At 39.9% G+C, this 18,943-nt stretch overlaps 1 protein-coding gene across 4 annotated transcripts in view; it reads left to right on the top strand.

Annotated features, from left to right (window-relative positions):
• The window catches only part of NRXN3 (neurexin 3), a 1,617,581-nt gene that overhangs the window by 380,102 nt on the left and 1,218,536 nt on the right, over window positions 1-18,943 (top strand). The gene's annotated exons all lie outside the window — the stretch shown is intronic.

Here is an 18,943-nt window from a genome sequence, read left to right as displayed (position 1 = left end):
TGCAAAAGTAATTGAGATTTTTGCCATTACTTCCAATGGCAAAAACCGCAATTACTTTTTCACCAACCTTATATTAATTATCACCTATTTGTCTTTCATCAGTTATTCATCATCTATCCATCCGTCTATTTATCAGTCAATCAGTCATTCTTATGTGTCTCCATACCCCCATCTTCTCAGTCTACCGTTTTACAGTTAGCACCTGAAAAGTTATATGGACTTGTGTCAGTGTTAACACGTGTCTGGCTTAACTAGTCCCTTGTTCAGGTGCAGGAATTTATCAACATATAAATCAGAAGACAAAAAACTTCAAGCCTAGCACACTCAATGCATATAAGCTTCTCCAGGCCACCACGTCAGAGTTGTGCATATACTTTTTTTTTTTGATGTGGCAAAAACAAAACAACTTACAGCTAAACGGATGAAAAGCAAAGCTGTGGGCTCAGGTATGCATTTGACGAAGCTCTCTCTCCTCTGGATCTTTAGTGGGAAGAGTTTTGCCGCTTGATACATATTCACCCAGCAAACCTACACTGGCAATGCTAAGGCAGTGAGCACAGAACCCAGGCCTAAAGTGTGCTGGAAATTAGCTGAAGGGCAATGTCAGTGCACCAGCTTTGGAATTACATGCAGTGCAGTCACCGTCCCTCTGGAAAACTGTGCGTTCTGTGAATGCTGACTCTGGAAGTGCACACGCTGAGCATCAGGGCTGGAAAACAGCTGAGAGAGAATGCTCTCCCAGGAGAACAAACCTTAGCGAGCTTCCTCCATGTACGTTTGTGTCATCTCATTTCATCTTCAAACAATCCACGAAGTAATGCGGTCTTCTTTATATGGTAGGAAAACTGAGGATCAGAAAAATTAACTGATTTTATTCAAGGATACCCTGTTAGTTGCAGCCACTGGTAGTAACATTTTTTAGTGCTTTGGTGCCAAAAAAGAAAAAAAGAATTTTTGTTCTCCAAATGAAAGAGGACTTTTGTAGAAATTAATCAAGGCATTATTAGAAGTTTAGGAATTTTGCATCTTTCTCTGCCCTCTGATTATTCCTGTGACTTTACATATGACCCCCTAATGCAATGGCTCTGTTCTACCATTTGACTTGGAAATCTACACAATAGACCTTCAAACCCATTACTGCTGCAACCGAGACTACTCCCTTGAGGAGTTCTATCAGGGAGAGAGGAGCATCATCTAGAAGTCAGAAGTCTTTGTCTGCTGTTAGTATTCTCCACAGAGCTCCTCCTCTCCCTCAGTTGAGGGTCACAAGATGTTAGAGAAATCAAAAGCCACTGAACATCAGGGAAAGATTGAGGAGACTGTTACCTGTCACCTTTTCATTTAGATGACATTGCTTCTAAAATTATATTCTGAATTTTCCATTTATTCTTGCTGCTATAGACTGAATGTTTTTCTCCCTCCCACACCCACTGTTCATATGTTGAAGCCCTAATCCCCAATGTGATGGTATTTGAGGTAAGTAGGGCCTTTGGGCGGTAATTCGGTTTAGATGAGGACATGGGGATAGAGCCCCCTTATGGCATAAGAAAATGATTATAAGAAGAATGCTCGATATGGTTAGGCTTTGTGTCCCACCCGAATCTCATCTTGAATTGAGATTCCCATAATTCCCATAATCCCCATGTGTCAAGGGAGAGACCGGGTGGAGGTAATTGAATCATGTGGTGGCTCCCTCATACTGCTCTTGTGACAGTGAGTGAGTTCTCATGAGATATGATGGTTTTGTAAGGGGCTCTTCCTCTCTCCGCTTGGCATTTCTCTGTCCTGGTACCTTGCAAAGAAGGTGCCTTGCTTCCTCTTCGCCTTCCACCACGACTGTACATTTCCTGAGGTTTCCCTAGCCATGTGGAAATGTGAGTCAATTAAACCTCTTTCCTTTATAAATTACCCAGTCTCAGGCAATTCTTTATAGCAGTATGAAAACAGACTAATACAATGCCCTTAGAAGAAGAGGAAGAGACAAGAGCCTTCTCTTTTTCTTGGCGATGTGAGGGCACAGAAAGAAGATGGCCATCTACAAATCAGAAGGAGGGCTCTCACCAGGCACCGAACCTGCCAGCACTTTGATCTTGGACTTCCTAGCCTCCAGAACTGTGCAAAATAAATGTTGGCTGCTTAAGTCACCCAGTCTATGGTATTTTGTTATAGCAGCCCAAACTGGCGAGGATACTGTCTTGTAGGTGAAACAGGGCTAGGAGTTATTTTACAGTCATAAAGTTACTTGTTTTTACTCTTGTGAGAATCGATTAGCGGGTTGGTATACTAATGGTAGGGTCTAAAAAAGGAAGAAAAGCACCAAATGCATTTGAAGCAATTCCAACTTTGGGACATTTTTTATTATTTCAGACAAATGCAGATAGAATGTTTACCGAGGTGTTGCCCTGGCCCTTTATGTAATATTTGGATAGCACAGATCTTAGCTGCATGCAGATAGTGTGTTAGGCAGCTAGAAAAATAACCTGCTTGAACTGCTTCTGATTTATTCCCCCTCCCCCTCACGTCTTTGTTCACAGTAAACACATCACTACAGAGTAGCTGGCAAATAAATGCCTTTTTATCAGAGGTGCATGCCCAGTTGGTGGATGCGACATAGAACACCAGATATGGCCAAAGGGGGAATCATTGACAAAACAGGCAGACCCTCACCAAGAGTGGATGGGTTTTTTTGGCATTTGGGAGTCAGAATATAGAGAAAGATGAAAGCATTGTCATGTTTATGGTGATGGAAATTATACTGAAAACTCAAGTAAAATAATGATGATAGTAATTATGATGATGATTTGTTGAATGTTTACTACAGGCTCTGATCTGGCATGCTTTCCATGTATAATTTCATTTATACTTTACTACAACCTCAGGTGAGAGCTACAGTTATTATATTATTATACCTATTTTATAGGTGAGGAAACCAAGATGTAGAGAGTTTAAATAACTTGTCCAGTGTCACATAGGTTAAGAACCAGGATCAAGATAAGAGTTTTCCTCAACTACTCAGGAAGGACCAAACAAGTTAAGAGTCTCCATCAATTTGAGAGGGGGAATTATGATTCTGGAAGTTCCAATCTTTCTCTCCCACTTCAGAAGGATCAACCAATATTTTAAAGTAATGTTTAATCCTTGTGGTATGAGCTGTTGGGGTAAGAAAGAATATGGGCTGGGGTGAAGATTGAATATGAGCCAAGTTCAGTCTCATTACAGGACTAGGAAGACAGAGAAATCACAAGATCTAGAGCATTGAGGGATATTTTGATGAAGCTCTGTTGGCTCTTGCATGGTCCACATGAATGCATGAATGCGAACCACCTAGAGAAATTTATTTTTTCCTAGATGAGAGGCACAAAGAAATGACAGCATTTTTCTTTTTTCAATAAAATCCCTTTAGTTTTGACTGCACTAATTCTATATTTTCCTAATTTAGTCATGTTAAGCTAAAATTTACCTTTATACCATGTAGGTTGAGAGGAGGATTTATAAAACAAAAAGAGAAAGTGGTCAACCTATTCTACAGGATCAAGTCAGTAAATTACTACCAATCTTCACTACTTCAGGACAATTATTTTATTCAAATAACGAATACTCTAATTACAAAAGAATGTCCATTTTAAAATCACTTGCAAGAGTTCCACACACATTTAACAGAGTGGTTTTCTTTTCTTTACCTTATGTTCTTGGAGATAATAAATCAACATTTCCCTCAGAAAGCGTTTGTTAATTTTTTATTCAGTCATACCAATCTTTTGTCCAGTTAGGAGGCATTAGTGCATTTTTTTTCCCATTAAATTGTACATAAGCACTGTCATCTTTGTTTGAATAATTAACTGTCACCTAGATGCCCTATGTGTTTTGGTTAATGTATTTGCTCACTTGCATCTATTGTTTGCTATAGCTTTGAAATTGCTGACACTTTCAAGCAAGATGGGTTAATTTCTCTGAAATGAAGCTGGACATTTGGGTTTGTGACAGCGAGCTTGACACTTATTACCTTACTAATAGGTAGTAAGCATAGACCCACTATGTATATCTTTGTGGGATATCTTTGTAGGAACACAAAGATATATAGAGAGGGTATATGCTTACTACCTATTAGTGCTAAGACATTGGTTCTGTGAGATGAGGCTTTTCTGGTTGGCAACTAAGGAAGTTACGTTCATAATTTAAAGTGAAGGGATGGGATGGGATAGAGCTGGATCAATGCCCCATGGTGCTACAGAATGAGTGATAACTTGGAGAATATTGCCCCCTGCTCCCCACCCAGCTGCCAGTTTGACAGCCTTTCAAATAGCATTCACTTGTCCTCAATTCTCACCCAAGACAAAACATGCATGACTTGGAACAATAAAGCAAACATATTTCCAAAATGGCCATGGCAGAACAGTGAAAAGGTACTTTGGTGTATCTCATGCCACATTTCACAGATCTTTTGTTCTGTGATGTTTTATGAAAGTGAAATACTTTATTATGTAAAATTCAGCCTGTTTTTGTTTGTTTGGCTTGTTTTTGTTTTTGTTTGTGTTTTTGTTTTTGTGATACTGCAGATCCATTTCACTATAGCCAAAGGACATGTGTTTGGGGTCTGGGGATCCATCAGAGGATCCTCTCTTCTTCTGGTCCCACAAAGCAATCTTGAGCCTTAGAAAGGAATCCTAGGAAAAGTGAACAGTCTTCCACTGACATCCATTCTTTCTTATAGCTCACAATGAATACTGCCTCTTAAAGTGTCTTCTTAAAGTGGTACAAAGAGAGCACCTCTGTGAGTGCCGGGTGATTGGGCACGCAGTAGGAGAAGCACTCAGGGTTGGCAAGTGATTTTCCTGACACAAAACCATTTGTTGGCAAGATTTGTGAGAGAAACATTCTGGATTTTGTATTTCTTGACCTTTTCATGCTTTCATTTGGTAAACTTTGCAAAGCAGAAGCTTTATCTTAAAAATTGTTGTGGTTTTATATTAAGCTCTTTTGAAATAACTGATATGACTTATTTTGCTTTAAGACTTAAAGTGCAATTTTTAATAAGCTGGTACCATTTATTAATTACTTACTAATGATCCCAGCACAATGCTTTCTGTATATTATGTCTCTTTGTCTCTATAAAAAACCCCAGGACTTATAAATTATTATTTTTCTCTAATTTGCAGATGACTAAACTGAAGCTTAAAGAGATTAAGTAATTTGCTGAAAATCACATGACTTATAAGGAAGGATGAAATTCTTTCTGACTCCAAAGCCTGAGCAATATTTCAGCACTGCCTTCCTTTATACATTCTGTATGTTAATTCAATATTTTCCTCCCTTTCAGGCTACAGAACTCAGATTTCATGAGAAGTTATAGTTCTATTCTCTAGAATTTTTCAGTAACCCTTCTGTCTTTTCAGTAGAAAGGGAGAATCGTTTTAAAAATAGGTAACTACTTATTAAGAAAGGCCTTTGACAATCTCCAATGTGTGAAAAATTCTTTTTGGCCCCTGGCATCTGATGACTCAAATTGTCAGTTGACTTGTTTGCTAACATGTTTTAGCTTCCATCACTCCCTTCCACAGACAGCATAAATAATTGGCCATAGTAGATAACCATGCTACAGTAGATGCCATTCATTTATAGCAAATAGCCATTCTATAACAGATGCCATTCATTTATTTTATTTTATTTTATTTTTTTTGAGACACAGCCTCACTCTGTTGCCCAGGCTGGAGTACAGTGGTGTGATCTCGGCTCGCTGCCACCTCTACCTTCCAGGTTCAAGCGATTCTCCTGCCTCAGCCTCCTGAGTAGCTGGTATTTATAGGCACATGCCACTACACCTGGATAATTTTTGTATTTTTAGTAGAGCCAGGGTTTCACCATGGTTGGTCAGGCTGGTCTCAAACTTCTGACTTCAAGTGATCCGCCTATCTCAGCCTCCCAGAGTGCTGGGATTACAGGTGTGCGTGAGCCACGGTGCCCAGGCTGATGCCATTCATTTAGAATAGTCATTCTTTTATAGTAGATAGCCATTCTGTAGTAGATATCATTTTCTATACTAGCATTACCTCTTACCATCTGACTAGAAGAAGAATAAGTAAGTGTTTAGAAATAAGGCTTCTGGTTATTGGGTTGGTTACCCAATGAACAAGATGACTTGATTATTGTGCCCTTTCAGCCCAATGTAGGACCTTTTATGGACTGTGATTGAGAGCAGACACCTCAGATTCGTTTGTTTTACATATATAGCTGAATAGTCAAAATGCTATATTCACCTCAAATGGAGTCAGGATAAGCATTATGAAAAGTCAGAACTGGCAGTTGCTAGGTGATGTAATTTGAGGGACTCCATGGAGCATACCCTCTAAAAAACCTCTTTCTGATGCCTGAAATTCCACAGTTATGTCTTGATTACATTGGATTGAGCAACAGCCCCTCCTTTAAAAAATGAAAATTCTTCTCACACGTGGAGGTAACTATTATGCCTCTAACAAACTGGGTGCTTATTAAGCACTTGAGGCAGAAGAATGGCTATGGATGAATGAAGAGATGGAAAAGGTTGTGCAGTGAACAATTATGCTGAGAGCTGGCATGGCAAGAGGGGGGCAGTATGCCCACTGCACAGGGGCGGGGTCAGGTGCTAGATGCTGCACAATGGGAACATGCTCCCCTCTGCCATCTCTTGTTGGGAAGAGGCTCACACAGCCTTTCCAGAAGAGAATTGCAGGACCAAGCAAAGTGCACTGGGAAACAGAAGGATCTGGAAGTCTGGGATGGCAGGATAGATTGGAGAGCAATAAGCAGACAACCTGGGGAAGAGCCCTGGCCTGGGACTCAGGTGATGGGGTGGGAGTCCTGGCTAGCTTTGTAACCCAGTCCCAAGTCTCCTGACCCCTTGACTTCCTGTTCCTTTGTGTGTATGTGTGTATGTGTGTGTGTGTGTGTGTGTGTGTGTGTGTGTGTTTGTTTGTTTGTTTTGAGAAGGAGTCTCGCTCTGTCGCCCAGGCTGGATTGCAGTGGCGTGATCTGGGCTCACTGCTCCTCCGCCTCCCAGGTTCAAGTGATTCTCCTACCTCTGCCTCCCAAGTAGCTGGGACTACAGGCATGTGCCACCATGCCTGGCTAAGTTTTGCATTTTTAGTAGAGACGGGGTTTCACCTTATTGGTCAGGCTAGTCTTGAACTCTTGACCTCATGATCTGCCCAGCTTGGCCTCCCAAAGTGCTGGGATTACAGGCGTGAGCCACTGCACCTGGCCCCTGTTCCTTATCTTTAAAATTAGGGCATTTGACTAAGGACATATCCAAGCTTCCTTCTAGTTATGAATAATACAATATTTTTTTTAAATGTGCTTGAATCTTATGAGAAACACGAGGGATTATTCTCTTTGCTTTCAAGGTTTATCTGTGATAGAGTATAAGATAAGCCATGGGACTTGCTTCTCTCCCAACTCACCACACCCAAAAGGTATTAATCTTGGTAAGATCCCACAACCAACACTATGCTTTGGCAAGAGCATCCAGAGTTGTGATTTTGGTTTTTGTGGGTTTGTTGTTGTTGTTGTTGTTGGTTTTATTCAGCTTGTGACTAATCAAAGACCAGAAATACTAATCTCTTACGTCAAAGGAAGGTTACTGGCAACCTCCTTGTACTCTGCAGGGAGGCATGGTCCTCTTGGACTTAGCCTGGGTTGTCTGCATCTGGGAAGAACTTGGACAGGAAAGACCTATGCATAGGAGCTGAAAGGGAACATTTTTATCTTCAGACGGGGAGGACACAGGTTAATTCCTCCACCAGAGGTGTAGGAAAAATGATGCTCAGCACTCAGTCACAGCCTTAGAACTTCCCCAGGCTTGCATCCCTGGAAGGCTGAAGTAGGATTTGGAGCTTCAGAGCAGGCATCAGTTGATGGATCTGAGTCCATGTGTGCATGAGGCTCAAGGTTACCTGGTGAGGCAGTACAGGGCAGTAGTAAAGAGTGAATAAAGGATTTGAGGTCAGCAAAACCTGGTTTTGATCCTCAATGCTACCTCTTACAATTTACTTATTGGTTACTAAGCCTCAACTTACTAAGCCTCAACTCCCATGTCTGTAGAAGAGACTATCACAGCACTTGTCTCTGAGTTGTCACGGCTCCATACAATAGTCCAGGCAAGGAGGTAAGCCTGGTGCTCAGCATTGACCAGCCATCTAGAATTGGTCATTGCCATTATTATTAAACAGTGCAGCCCTATGGCCAGTGAAAAACAACTTTTAAGGCAACAAGGCACTTGTAGCATCCAATCTGGGGAACCACTTAGAACCCAGGAAAGGAAATTGCACTCCAGCAACACCTGACCCTTCTCAGATTCACTTCCCTTTACATAGCTTGTTACTTGGTAAGCTTTAACTACCGTGCACAGCTCTCATCTCTTCAAGGGTGGGAGGATTGCACTGCAAGTATGTCTAAAAAGGCACCTGTGTCAGTATAGTTTGTGTTATATTCAACAGGGAGAGCAAAATGAAATGCATCTTTCACAGATCTGTAGAAAACAATCATCATGGGTACTTCCTAAACTCCATCCAGAGAGTTAAAGGGATGAATCGTTATTATTTTTCCCTTCAAAATAAATATCAAAAATTTAAAACTACATATTTTTTTTGACATTCAGGAATGTATGTTTGCTTACAAGTAATTTTATTGCAAAATATCGAGAATGTTCTGACCTCTATGTGAATGGATGTACATATATCTTCCCGAAGTGGTCTGTGTCAATGTTAGATAAAAGTTATTCATGTATTTCAGATGAGATGGAAGAGGAATGCAGTTTGCCAAGGAGTGATGACATAAAGGAATGTGCTTATGGGGTCTTTAGAGGGCTATCCCTGCCTGGAGGGTTTTTGAGGGTAGGTATGAGGCCAGGTGGTTGGCTCCTCTGTGTTATTGAAGAAAGGAGATTGTCTTTCAGATAGCACTGAGGCTTAGAGCACTCTTATCACTTGGAATGTCTGTCAGGCCTCACAGAGAGTGGAGAAGCATTTTATATATCACAAGCCATTGCATGCCATAGCTTCTCTTTTTCTTGTCCTCTTTATTTTCCCCTACCAGCATAGCTCTCAGATTCATTAACAGCCCTTTCATACCTTCTACGGCCACCAGGAAGAGAAATAAAGAGGTCTGGGAGAATCCAATCTTCTTCAGCTTGTCCTTTTTCACTCTCTTAGCTTTTTTGTTTGTTTGTTTCTCTTTCCCTCTCTCCCTCCCTCCCTTCTCTCTTCTCTCTCTCTCTCTCTTTCATTTTTGTTAGACTGCTCTGCATCAGGCTAGAGTTTCTTTTTCAATTTCCCTCTTCTTTCACTGTTTTTAATTGTTTCAGTGCCTTTGTTTTTCCCTAGACTTGAGCACAGTGGGAAAGGTCAGCTGTCAGAAGAGGGGCTGTACACAGCTGATAAGGCCTTCAGGAGATTGGATTGGAGTCATTAGGCAGCATTCTTTCCCTGAAGTGGTACAGGCAACACTGTTGCAGGGGGAAGAAAAAAAGAGCTCAGTGAGTAGAAAAGGCAACTTATATGAAGTGAGCAGCTTGGCTGTGTGAGCGCTAAGCAGTGCACTACTTACCCAGAGCCCTTTTCCAGTGGCAGGTGCTGCCCAGTGCCAGCTCCAGTGACTCTGGGACATTGGTAGAAATGTGAATCTGGATGAGGCACACATGCAGGAGGCTTGGAGGAAGGACTCAACTAGGAATTAGGCATCTAACATCCTGGAAATCAAAGCTGTCCCGTTAATATATCTGCCTCACGGTTATTTTACAACTAATGCACTTATATAAAAACCAGAAAGCCTGGGTTCTGGTCTTGGGTATGTTGCTAATTACTTTGGGAAAGCATTAAACTTACTAGTCTTATAAAAAGAAGTAGAAAATGTGTGGTTTTAAAAGCACTTTCCACAGATAATATCTAGAATTCATCTTACTGATTTCATTTGCAAAGTAGAAGTGAGGAGCATACCCCTTCTTGGACATGGCTGTGAAAACCGGTTAATTCCTTTTTATGTAAGTACCTTGAGGTAAACCCAAAGTCAAAGCCCTTGGAACTCATCCAAATAGCCTATCAAAAAAATTCATGATGGAGTGCTGCAGAGCTTTTAAAGAAATGGTGGACATCTTCCAGAATGGGAAAAATAATAATTGATATGGATAATACCATGGCATTGCATAATTCTTTTTTTGTTTTTTTTAAGAGGCAAACTCTTATGCTGTCACTCAGGCTGGAGTGCAGTAGTGTGATCATGACTCACTGCAGCCTCGAACTCCTGGCCTTAAGCAATACTCCTGCCTCAGCCTCCTAAGTAGCTGGGAATATAGACACATGCCACCATGCCCAGATAATCTTTTTGTTTTTTGTAGACATGGGGTCTCTTTGTTGTCCAGGCTGGTCTAGACCTCCTGGCTTCAAGTGATCCACCTGAGTCACCAGGATTGCAGGCATAAGTCAATATGGCTCAGCAAATTCTTTATGTTTTCAAAACTTTTTTTTTTATACTTCACAATAACCTGATTTAAGGATACTTCCTACCATAATGTGCCTGAAAAATATGACATGCTAAAATCTGACAGAACTCCTCTTTTCACTGTCCACCTGGCACACAACAAGTGTTCTCAATAAAGGTTTGCTGAATGAATGAATAAAATGATTGAGTGAGTGAGTAACTTAAAGCCTTCAAGTAACACATAGTTAACTGTGTGTATTTGGCTCTCCTCGGTCAAGCCCAGTAATGGTTGGGTACAAGGGCCGGGCGCGGTGGCTCAAGCCTGTAATCCCAGCACTTTGGGAGGCCGAGACGGGCGGATCACGAGGTCAGGAGATCGAGACCATCCTGGCTAACACGGTGAAACCCCGTCTCTACTAAAAATACAAAAACTAGCCGGGCGAGGTGGCGGGCGCCTGTAGTCCCAGCTACTCCGGAGGCTGAGGCAGGAGAATGGCGTAAAACCCGGGAGGCGGAGCTTGCAGTGAGCTGAGATCCGGCCACTGCACTCCAGCCCAGGAGACACAGCAAGACTCCGTCTCAAAAAAAAAAAAAAAAAAAAAAAAAAATGGTTGGGTACAAGGAGGAATTGGGGTAGATAATGTTGGCCATAAAGGGTATCATCTGGTTATATTGGTAGTTCTGCTGTCTTGTCATAGAAAAGGGAGCCAAAGGGTAATAACTAGAGCTCTGTCACCTTGGGAGAGCCCTTGGGAAAGAGCCACTGTCCAGGCTAGCAACCACAGAAGCCCTAGAAGATCATATAGTGAATTGCTTAGCTCCTGCTCTCACTGCAGTGACTTCTACCCAAAACAAACTCTTGTTTTAGTAGGAGAAGCAACAAGGTTGGAGTTACACCCAAGTCTAGCTTCATTCTAAATTCCCTTGTCAATTATTATTCTAATTGGATGGCCCTGGACCCCTTAATCTCAGCTCCCTTCCTTGAAAACTGTCAATAATAATAATACCTAAATTGGTTGTTGTGAAGATTCTATGAAAGATTAATACAAAGCCAGAGATAAAGCCCTGATACACAATAAGCTTCAAAAATGGTACCTGGCATCATCACTATCATCACCCCCATTTCAGGGGCTCTGGGAGTTTCCTGGTATGAAACAGTGATAGTGATGCTTACTGTCTAAGGTTATAGAATTGAGAAGACAATATTTGTAAAGGGCCTCTTGCGATGACAGGCATGTAGTACAGAGAAAATAAGTATTGGCTCCTTTCCCTCTCCTTTCTTCTATGATGTCTTCTTACTTTTCTACTTTAGCCGAGGTAGTGGTACATCATTACTCTTTTATAAAGTGATACAACATCATTGAGGAATGCTCAAAAGTCCCCAGGAGATGAATGCTCATAGCTGGTTGAAGCAGACGTAGGAGGGTAGCATAGAGGGGAAGGAGGAATGAGCAGCACTCAGGAATGCAGAACAGATCTTTTCTGCCAAACCTAGATGCACTGGAGGCTCCCATCCTAAAGCTTTTGTGAAGTTTCTGCCTGTTCCTGGAGTTATCCATGTAATCCTTGAGAGAACACTTCTGTTTGTACAAATCATTCCATACAACGTAAGTAGCTACTTATAATACAGAGGACACTTGTGATCCCAAATTCAAACAATTGAAAAAGCAAACGCAGTTTATTCATGGTGGTGTACAATGATCATGGATAATGAGTTAGATGACTGTGAGGTGCTATGAAATCTCAGACTCTTCTGAATTCTCAAAGGGAGTTCACCTTATTCATAGGATGACTTTAGGTTAGTAGAAAGTAATGGCTTTAAAAAGTGATATACCATAGCAATGAATACATTACTTATACTGTTCATGTGATTACTAGTTCTTCAAAAACCAAAATGCCAAATTTAAAAATGATTAGAAATTAATAGCTAACAAAAACATCCCACTAACTCAATGCCTGTTCTTTGCCAATGATTCTAGCTAATGGAGAGTTTTTACTTGATGTGCTTTATTTTTTTACCTTCTGACATCTGATCCATGTAGAATGACCAGCCATCCTGGTTTGCTAGGAACCAGCTATTCTAGTACTGAAAGTCCCGGTGAACTTCTCATTTCTAGGCAAATTGGAATGGCTGGTTACTCTACTTGAAGCACCTGGTGGACCTCTTTCCAGGACAGCACCATGTTTAGACCAACATCTGACTGACAACTCACAAAGAAAAGAATCTCTGGTCCCAGATTATTTATAACTTTTGAATCTTGTTGACAAAGAAAATTTTTATGAAAAAAGAAAATAGGGTTGACTACTTTTCTATTTATTTAAATAATAACATTAACAAATTTTGTCTATCATCACCATCGTTTTATAAGACAGGAAATTACAAAACCAAAAAAGTAGAAAGGAGTAGAATGTAAATTTTACAAGGGTTCTATAGTGATGTGTTTTTCACTATGTTCCCAGTGCCTAGCACGGTGTGTGGTGTGGCATAGATCCTACATAAATATTTGTTGAATAAATGAACAGTGTATAAATTTAGCTTTTATTACAAATGTACTACACTCTTCTTATTTTTCTTTTTTTATTTTGTTATTTTGTTTGTTTTTGAGACGGAGTCTCGCTCTGTCGCCCAGGCTGGAGTGCAGTGGCACGATCTCGGCTCACTGCAAGCTCCACCTCCCGGGTTCACGCCATTCTCCTGCCTCAGCCTCACGAGTATCTGTAGAGATGGGGTTTCACCGTGTTAGCCAGAATGGTCTTGATCTCCTGACCTCGTGATCCACCCGCCTCGGCCTCTCAAAGTGTTGGGATTACAGGCGTGAGCCACCACTCCCAGCCATTTTTCTAAATGTATTATAGATTGATGAAAACTTTCCCTTAGACCATTGCTTGGGAATCAATAATTGAAATCTAAGTCTGTGGATGGTAGAGTTTTTTGATAGTAAGTTTTTATTGTAAATTATTTTAATGGCATTCTTTTGTTTATGCTAGTCTCATGTTCATTATAGTTGGTGTGGTCCGCCGCCCATGAGATAATCACTCGGGTAAGACCAAGTTTCTGGGACTTTAAATCAGAGAATCAGGTTCATTTAACGTCCTGTTACATCTCAACTTCTATCCGTAGCAAGATATATCTTTGCAGATACCTACATGGAGAGTTCGCTACATCTGGCAGGGATGAGCCACTGGTCCTCATTTTCTTAATTCCTGGACAATATTTTTGTGTATTCTGACCGAGTATTCTTGCTTTTCTTTGTTCTGATTCATTCATCTACAGAGTATGGTCAGAAACCTTGACCAACTGCTGATATGTACAAATATCACAACCTTTCTAAGTCTGAGATCTTGTCCCATAGTTGAGATATCCAAATCATTCACAGTTTTGTCATAACTCATGGATAAAAAAAATAATTGATGAATCATACCCAGTATTTCTGAAGAGGTTTAGAATTTTGGTTTCATGATAGCATAGGAAATGTAAATATCCATCATAAATGTCTCTACAAGCTACAAAACTAAACCAATTTGAGTCTTCATGTCAGAGAGTCTTAATACTCTGTTTTGTTGTTCTTTTTAATCACAAATCAACTAACCATTTCCCTTTCTGCAGCTACCTTGGTGCAATCCCTGAGCATATTTCTGACCTTAGCCCTCTGGGGTCATAGCTCAGATTCTAGCTGTTTGGTCATGGATGGGGTTGTTGGGGTGTTGCAGCATCTGTAAATGGTTAAGTGAGAATTAGAGTCAGTGTATCAGGCTCACGCCTGTAATCCCAGCACTTTGGAGGTGGAGGCGGGAGGATCAGGAGGATCAGGTCAGGAGATCAAGACCATCCTGGCTAATTCGGTGAAACCCTGTCGCTACTAAGAAATACAAAAAATTAGCCGGGTGTGGTGGCGGGTGCCTGTAGTCCCAGCTACTACTAGGGAGGCTGAGGCAGGAGAATGGTGTGAACCAGGGAGGCGGAGCTTGCACAGCTGAGATTGTGCCACTGTGCTCCAGCCTGGGTGACAGAGTAAGACTCTGTCTCAAAGAAAAAAAAAAAAAAAAAGTGGATTTCCTTATTTATGCTCTCATAATTAAGATTATTTTAGCATTTATATCATGTGAATATACACAATTCCCATGATTTTTCCTATTGTTTTATGATCCATATTTATATCCCCAAGTATATGGTTAATACCTCTAAGTATTTGCTGAAAATCTAGCCTTGTTGAGCAGATAGAGGTTCCTTTAACAGCTACTGAAGGGTGCTTATACTTTACAAAGTCAGATAATGTATGTGAAGGTGGTTTGGAATACGTGACATGCTATGCGAATGTGTATCTTTTTTTTTTTTTAAAGAAATGAATAGCTTATCTCCCACAGGCATATTATTGACAGGGGGGGGTCTTCAAAGGATACACCAAACTAAATAGGAAGCAACATGATCTAATGGAAAGCATGTAGTCTTTGGAGGTTAACATTGGCTTGTATTTTGGATCTGCTTCCAACTAGAAATTGTAGAGGATTTAGTCCCTTCTGAGCCTCAGTTTTATCATCTGAAAAATGGGCTAGTAAAACTTTATTTCACAGAGCTTTTGTGAGGGATAAATAAGAAATATACCAAGTATCCTAATAAAATTATCATTTCAGATGAAATATGAGCATGTAGATATGCTATCTCTATTAATAATTCATTTGTTCTGTGTTGTTTTGAACTCTTGTAACTTTAAATCACTAAAACAGGTTAATTCTTGTCCAGTGCTATGTATATTGTGTTTGTTTCATTGGAACATAATACAGGTTCAATAAATGTTAATTTCCTGTTCTTTGTATGCTATACCAAAAATAAAAAATCTTTTGATGCTTAAAAAGACTGGTAATAGTCTGAGATGAAGAAATGACAAAAATGAAATAAATACTTTCTTCTAGTTTTATGCACAATATTAGTACTGTAATTGAATATGCAATCACTAAAGATTTTCTTCTTTATTTAAGTTTCTTGAATCAGGTCACTGATTTTTAAGTCTGCATCCATTTTAGTGAACTCTCCCTCCACACTCCCTTTCAACATATCCCATCCTTTTCCACCTCTCCATTCAGATTCTTTCATTTAATTATTTCAGACCCCGGGAATTAGCAGTCCCTTCTTGAAAGCGTTGGAATGGGGCAATTTTAATTTTTATCAGTATCAGCTTCCTCCTCCTCACTGCCGTATTTACCTCTTTGGGAGGAAAAGGAAGTGCATATGTAGCTGTAAAAGAAGACATAGCCCAGGTTTCTAGAATTTGCACCTCCACATTCGCAAATTTCCCCAGTCTGTGTCTCTGAACAGGGTTTTAATCACTTGGGCTCTTGTCCTTGGCACTGAAAGCTTTAAGAGTACTGCAGAAGTGGTAAATTAACCACATTTAACAAAACAGAAAATTTTCATTGTGTCATAAAAAGCCTTATTGATCTTGTCCAGGCATTGACTCCAGGTCCTTTTAACAAGCCACTCTGTCTAGACTTGCAGGCTAGAGCCCACTGTGCTAACAAAGGAGGAACTGAGCTGCCCTCCCTCCCCCTTCAGGGGAAGGCTAAGAGGGTGGGCACGGATTTAAGCTTCTCAGGGGTGATTTTCTTAAAGAACTAGCATGATTTTATTCTGCTATGGAAAGGAAAAGCATTAGGAGGCTTGTGGCAGATGTACCTGTCACTTATTCCAGACTCCAGCCTTGTTTGACTCTCTGTCTCTGCCGTGGAACTCCCCCATGGTAACAGATTAACGTGTCTTCCACATCCCTCAGCTTCCAGCAACATTTCCTCCTGTTGCCCTTAGGAAGCTAGGCTGAACTCTGATGCCAAGGCACTGAGCAGTGGGTCTCCAGAAAGAGCGGGGAAAGCAACGATGGGGCAGGAGGAGGAATTGGCAACTGTAAAATCACTGTGACCAACTCAACTTCATTTCAATTCAATTCCGCAGATCTTTACTTAACAAATTTGGGTAAATAGGAGATTTTGAAAAGGCAAGAAAAATTGTAGCTCACAGAGTATGGTTAAAAAGTTGACACTCATAAATCAAATAACCAAAGAATCATTCAAGATTTATTGGGTGGCTAGATGTTTTATTGGCAGCAGAGATTTAACTTTTCAAAAAATGATGAAGTATTTCAAACATAAAACATATAGAACCTATAGTAGAGGATATTACATATGTTGCTTTACCCATCACTCAGATTGAATAAATCTTAATGTTTTGCCATTTTTTCTTTATATCTTTTTGTAAAGACTTAGTCATGTTCGAATACCTCCCTGGTTCCATTTATTCTCTTCTTCCTCCAAAGTAACCACTACCTGAAGTTGATGGGGAGATTTTCTGTATACATATTTCTTATTCTTGTTACATATGAATAGAGCTGTGGTATCTAATAATTAGTGATCACTGTATAGCTATGTGTGTGTATGTGTATATGTTAGTGGAGGTCAGTTTTATCAACCCCTCACCATTTATATTCATTATTTTCCATATATTCTGGGCTGAAGGAAGGACATGTTAAGTAAAATTCTTTAACACCTTATACTTCCCTGTTCATCACCCAAGCAAAGCTTGGTACCAGTTCTAGATCCCACTTACCTATTTGAGGATCAGGAAGGTTCACATAATATCTGGTTGTCTTGTTTTCTCTAGATACTTAAAGGTGGGGAGTTATACTGAAAATATAATTTAATTGCAGATTTATTAAGGCGGAAGGTAGATTACATTATCTTCTAAGATTTCTTCTGACACTATGGTGATAATTGTTACAGAGAATTCTTGTTTTCATCTTGGACTAAAGAGATATTTGATAGAAATAAGTATTTTAAAGTTCATGTGGTAAAAAATTCATACTTATTGCTTTGAAATACCTAAATATCTGTATGAGTTTTCCCAAATTCTGTAAACCTTCATGACTTCTATATTATTTTCTAGACATGTATGTGTGAATATAGTGAGTATCTAATTTTGGTAGCAATTAGGGTTGGTATGTGTGCTACTATATATAAAAAAACATTTCAGATACTCTACTTCCTGCTCTAGATTCATTGTGGATATTTTTCATTATTATTAATTTTGTTCATATCAAAATTATACAAAAATATACAGTGTTGCTAGAGACACAGACCTCTCCTTTCCAGCTCTGTGTCCCTCCTAACATTTTTGTCCTTATGAAGTCCACAGAATGTAGTGTGACAGCATGGCATTTGCTATTCTGGTATAATAGCCTTAGTTATTGAGTACTTTTGATGATTCTTTTTGGTCTTGGCCAAGGGTGAAAGGATATGTAAGTTTGTGGGTATGTGTATATTCTACAATTTTTTTTTGTTCAAAAACTTTAAAATTCAATGTGAAACTTATTTGGTGGAAGTCAGTTCTGGTTAAGTTCTCCACCATCCTAATTACTCGTCTACTCTGTGTAACTTCAAGAAATGTATTTTTAGGAAACACTTTGGGCTAGAGCTGGCTTTGCAATTATTGATATATTTTCTTGTCATTGAACTCACGTGGCTCCAGATGTGCCTGTTATCCCTCCAGTCATAGTGAAAGCAACCCAAGGACCAGTTTGATATCCTGAATTTCTCCTGATACCTTTATTTCGGTGGCTATTTCAATATTTGTTGAGCACTGAGGTGACAACCATAACATTTCCCTTTGATTTCTGAACTGATTGTGTAAGACGTAAGAGTCAAATCATAATTGTGTCAAGGATCCAAATATCAGTTCTATTGCTGGTAGAGTTAGAGGATGTGGCTTTTACTGCAGTCAAACTGGGCTTCTTTATAATTTTTCCCTTGAATTAAACTCACCTACTCAGCAACAGGTAGAAGAGCCGGACAACTGCAGGCCTTCTTCCATAAGGGCAGAGTTTACTGCGATAAGGATTACTGCTTGGGACCGCCTAAAGGAGATCTCACAAGCCTTGTAGAAAGAAATAGAATAAAAGGCAGGTCACCTGGTACTGATTATCTAACTAGGGAACTAGTGTATCAGACCCTTGCTACAGCACCAAGCAGATGAATCACTGCAGGAGAATGAATAAAGGAGAGATGGTCAAAGTGTTACTCCAAAATTATTCTCTTCTGGGGAATGGGGAGGAAATGTTCACATGGAGTCATGGGGGCAAGGAAATGGATTCCCTCTGTAAGATGGAGTGCACTATTTGTGTTCAATGCTTGTTTGATGGACTGACCCACAATTAAAATGAGAAACGAATACTGAAAGAAGCATAATTACAGTTTTGCTTGTATGGATCTGGTGGTTGAGGGAAAGTAAAATGTACAGTACATTACATAAATGATTGTAAGTGGGAAGACAGGTGTGCAGTACCATTGGCTCAGGTTGTGTATTTATTTTTACATTTTTAATTTTTTTAGCAATATCCATCCTATCTTAGAAATGTCTCCTGGATCGTTATATTACATAAACTATTATAAGTGGGAAGACAGGCAGTACAATTGTGTGCAGTACAATTGGCAAACAATTGGCTCATGTTTTGTG

This window comes from Piliocolobus tephrosceles, chromosome 6 (genome assembly GCF_002776525.5).
Source record: "Piliocolobus tephrosceles isolate RC106 chromosome 6, ASM277652v3, whole genome shotgun sequence".
NCBI lineage: Eukaryota > Metazoa > Chordata > Mammalia > Primates > Cercopithecidae > Piliocolobus > Piliocolobus tephrosceles.
This window is presented reverse-complemented; position numbering and strand designations above follow the sequence as displayed.